Below are 5,333 nucleotides of genomic sequence, written 5' to 3'. Positions count from 1 at the left end.
CCAACAGAAGAAAAAATCTGAAACATAAATCCACAAAATCCTCAATGTGTTTATGTAAAATATAAAAATCTATTAAAAATAGTAAATGGAATTATTACATGTCATGCAATAATGAATATAATATCAAAACTTTGTATTATAGATAAATGACTAAGCCAACCACTGTGCCACGTGTTTTTAGTGGGAGGACAGTCTGTTGTGTCATCTAAACATTCTGTAGATGTGTTTAATGAAATTAATATATGTATTAAATGATTCATTAATTGATGAAAAAGTTGTAGGTATATCTTTCGCTGATTAAAAAAAATAAAATTGGAATTTTCCCCCAACCCTTCTTCATTGAAATGTTGCACTGAGAAATAGCTAACCTGCATTTAAAGGTTTGAAAGTGACGCAAATGGTCCCTTTTCTCCTAACTAGGATGGAAAAACAACGATTCAACCAACTGAAGAATCAAACTGGATGGCAGAACTGCTTTACTGAACACCAAAAGCCTGAGGGGGATCCTAAAATATATTTTTTTTCACAGATGTAATAATGTTTCTATTAAATTAGTTAAATTACAAAAAAAATAATCTCTGCCTGTGCGGCACACAGCTTCATAACTGAAAAGAATCTGCAGTTTATATGATTACACCAAAACTGGAGTCATTAGAGAACAGCAATTAATAATATATATTTGTTGTGCAAGACAGTTGTTGTGAGTTTGGCTGAAGGAAGCCAAATAAGTAGTCTCAATGTCAGCTGATGAAGGACTAAACATATGAACACATGGCTGCTGCTCAAAAAGAAAGTCACAAGACTTATGGTGAAAATCCAGTTGTGCAAGCTTCACACCATTCCTGAAGAATGGAGTCCGCTCCAGAGTATCATGGATGACTGAACCGCTGTATTTACAACAAGGTTCTTATTCTGCAGAAGCTGTGTTTGTCTGTTAACCCTCTGCTATCTTTTATGGTAGTAGACAGTTTTAAGGGCTATACTGACAGGCTAAAGCAGGGAAAATCCCTCTCAGGAATTCCCCCCCTATACTAGAGCCTCTGAGAGGGCTTCAACCAAGGGGGAGGAAGAAAACTGAAAGACTGCAAACAGAGCAACAACAGCAGGACTGAGTAAGAGATGAGCTACCCAGAGGAAACACAGAGAAAGAGATATAGATAGGAATAAGCAATAAAAAGAGAAAGATTTTAAGGCTTTGGTTGCTCAGCTGGGCTGTCCATTAAATCGGGTTTTAAAATTATCCTGAGCATGAGTCCATGGTCAGAAATCCTTCTGAGCTGGAGAACTGAGGGCTGAAAACAACAAGGGATTGCATTTATAGGAAACAGATTGGTTGTTATATTCCCTGAGACATTAATGCATCTTTTTTTCCTGAAGAGGTAAAACGTCCACAGAGAGTGTAATGAAGCTGGAATAAAAAAGCACACAAAATAAAACATCCGCGAATGAACGGTGCTGAACAGGAGCCTCAATCATCAAGGGACTTTCAAGATTCTTTCATTTAGATAAAAAAAAAAAAGTGTGTTTTTTAGGGAACAATCAAGAGCCTGTAAGTTGTTTTAAGATTCAATGGCCATCTAATGAGGTGCACTGCTGTTTGTTTCAACCTGGTATGTCTGACTAAATGGGCTATTGCAGCTTAAAAACACATTGTCAGGAACTAATGTATAATGAAAACATGAAATGTTTAAATATATATTCGACATACCTGGTGCCATTAGCAAAAACAGGAGAATAGCAGCAGGGCTATTGTAGAGATTCTCCCTCAAGTACTCTCAAAAGAATCACAATTCCAGGACTATGAGCTCCAAAAAAATGCAAAAAGTTGGTAAAGCTTGTTTCATGACTAAATAAGGTAACCAGAGTAACTGGAGTGGATCGATTGAAAAACGTGCAATGTGAAGCAAAAAGGTGGTGATTTGGACTTGGGAGCTACTTGATGCAAAGAAATGGTGCCAACAGCTGCTCAAATGGATCCATTGTATTGTTTTATGAAGCAGAATATTTTTACCTAGGGTAATTTTACTTGATCTGTTTTTTATACTTTGACACTGGTGCCAAAATTAAGATTATGGCGCACCGAGAGATGCCTACTTCCCAGGAGCAGGAGGATATATCTATTCGTTTTAATTCAGTTTAATTCAGTTCAAAATGATTTATTAAAATAAAAAGGGAAAGTGGAATTAAATGCTGAAGTAACTCATTGTTCCTGTTGGCCTCATCAAACTAGGACCTTCGCTGTGCACTGGCGGGTTTTGCAGCCAATCGTGAAGGCAAGGTTCTCCACAGGAGAAATGTGAACTCCCCTCTTCAGGAGGGTGGAGAGTCCTTGTCTAAAGTGGAGGAGTTCAAGTGTCTTGGATCTTGTTCACGAGTGAGGGATGGATGGAGCATGAGATCAATAGACGGACCGGTGCAGCTTTGGCAGTGATGCGGACGATGTATCAGACTGTTGTGGTGAAGAGGGAGCTGAGTCGGGGGGGGGAAACTCTCGATTTACCGATCAATCTACTTTCCCAACCTCACCTATGGTCATGAGATCTGGGTTATGACCAAAAGAACAAGATCGCGAATACAAGTGGCCAAAATGAGTTTCCTTCGCAGGGTGGCTGGCCGCACCCTTCGAGATTGGGTGAGGAGCTCAGTTACCCGGGAGGAGCTCAGAGTAGAGTCGTTGCTCCTCCATGTCCAAAGGAGTCAACTGAGGTGGCTCGGGCTTCTGTTCCGAATGCCTGCTGGTCACCTCCCTCGGAAGGGGTTCCAGGCATGTCCCATTGGGAGGAGGCCTGGTGGAAGGCCCAGGACACTCTGGAGGGACTATGTCTCTGAGCTGGCCTGGTGTCTCTTTGGGGTCTCCCCAGGGCAGCTGGAGGAGGTATGTGTGAATCGGGAAATCTGGGCATCTCTGCTTAGACTGCTGCCTCCGGTACCCCGCCGGGGATAAAGTGGAAGAAAATGTATATACGAATGGAAGTATCTCATTGCCCTTTCTTCAAAGAGATTTTGCAGATCTGCATAGCTGTAGAAGGGAAGGGTCTTATGCAACAGTCTGTCTTGCTCCAGCTCTGTAGAAGCCTTTGACTGAAGACATTCTGTTTGTGTTTAACGGTTTTCTGAAAAGAATGCTCACAGTTGTCCTTAACGTTCTTCATTTTATGAAAATATCTCAGAACATTCTAGGGCAGTGCAGAGTACTAGGGCAGCACTTCTTTATTGGTTTGTTGAGCTTTTATAAGACATGTATTCTGATGGCGAGATCACAACCTCCACAATACAATTATAGAAGACATGCAGCATCTTGCTGCAAATGCAGAAGACCTAAGCTTCTTTAAAAGTAGTAGTGCTCAGTGGCTTCTTGTCACTTAACTTCCATAGACAGACAGTTGAAAGCCAGAGGGAGAACCATCATCTACTGATTTGGCTGAGAAAAAGCTCATAGAAAGTAGAGGTTCCATGGAAGAGGTGGTAGATGAAACATTAGAGGTGTGAGAGGGAAGCATCGGTTCAAAGAGGGCAAGATATCAATGGGAGGATGGGAGAGAAGGATGCCGAGCTTATTCCTGAACTGGACCTTTTTAAGAATGTATACAGTTCTTTGGCTATGTCCAGTCTTCTGTATGATCATCCTTCTTCTTCATCCCTGACCAGCTCTGAAATTATCTGTTCTTGTTCTGCTGGAACTTGCTTTCCAGCGTTTTTCTTTATTGCCTTCTGCTTTCTATTATCTTGACCTTAAGTTGCTTCTGTATAAACTCAGTATTTCCCAGTCCCTCTCCCTGAATGCTCTTTTTTTTTGTTAATCAGTTGCCTCCGCTCACTGGTGATCCATGGTTTATTATTCGGAAGGCATTTCACAAGCTAAATTTACATGGAACTAGGGTTGTCACGATACTAAACTTTTAAACTCGATACCAATACTAAGTAAAATATTCGATACTCGATGTGATTTTCAATACCACAAGGATAAAAACAAAGACTCCAAAATTCAACCGAAAGTTTTTCATTAATAAACAAAATACAATAAATAGATGAATAAATACAATAAACAATATTTTGAGGATGTTTGCTGTGCACAATATTAAGCAAGCTTGATAAAAAAACAAAATAAAAATTAAGTGTTCTTTCCTTGGCTATGCTTTGCACACATAACAATGACGCTAGCTAAACCAGTTAAAAAACAAAAATAATTCTCAGCAGCTGCACCTGTTACAGAAAAAAGTCTGAAACTGAAAAGTGCACAGAATTATTCAATCACACAGTGTTCAGAAAGTGCATTTTCCTCTAATTTGCGCATAAGATGAATGACTGTTTAGGTGCCACTGTTGGTGGCACTGTATCGATACTTTTGAAAATGAGTATTGTATCCGGATACAACTTTTCAGTATCGATACTTTTTTGAGTAACCATACTTTTAACAACTCTACATGGAACAAATAATCAGATTAAAGGCCTGATCAGATCAAAAATGTTTCATGTATACATGTCAGACGGAAGTTTCTAATCCGATTTGGTCCGATCGGAAATGAATTTAATTCCAAAAGGGATCATCGTTTCGATTGGTGTTCATTTACACACCCTTCCAGCTCTTTGGAGCAAAATAATCAGCACTGTGCACGTGTGTGACAACAATATCACGTTTTTCTCTTTACTCCTAACCTCCATCCACTATCTCCTGGTTCTTGGTGGAGGAAGTGGAACTAAATGGACCCCGCAGCAAAGGAACATTAGCATATAGGTACTGCTCAGCCCTTAGCTAAACTAAACTGACCACCAAAAACAAAAGTATGGATACAAATATTCAAAGGTCCATAATAGAAAAAAAATAAAATAAAACTACATCAACTGACAGGCCTGAAGAACCAAAAAAAAAAAAATGAAATGTGAGCAGCAGCCACAAAGAGTAACTATAGTTGAGGATCAGCAGACAGCTCAATTTGGCTTATTTACATTTCACCAATGCACAACCCAGCGTCATCTCAAGGCACTTTACAGAAACATTACAGTCAGAATGGTTAAACTTTTCTGTCAAGGAAAACCAGTTGATTGCATCCAGCCATTGACATTCTCCTCCTAGATGAGCTTGCAGTGACAATCTTTGCTTGTGTTTTTAGCATGCTTGCAGAGACAGTGGAGAAGAAAAACACCCTTATAACATTGAAAAACCTCCAGCAGAACCAGGTTGTTATCTAGCTCCACAGTTGGTCCCGTACAAGAAGTACACAGGCAAGCAGACAAGCTCTGAGGATGAAAGAGAGCACATACAGTTAGTCACAGTGAAAGAAACAGGATTACAATGAAAAACTGTGCTTGCAAAGCATGCAGTTTCTTCTGCT

The sequence above is a fragment of the Cyprinodon variegatus genome, unplaced genomic scaffold, assembly GCF_000732505.1.
Source record: "Cyprinodon variegatus isolate N-32 unplaced genomic scaffold, C_variegatus-1.0 Scaffold377, whole genome shotgun sequence".
Lineage (NCBI taxonomy): Eukaryota > Metazoa > Chordata > Actinopteri > Cyprinodontiformes > Cyprinodontidae > Cyprinodon > Cyprinodon variegatus.
The sequence above is the reverse complement of the archived record's forward strand: the minus strand, read 5'-3'. Positions refer to the sequence as shown.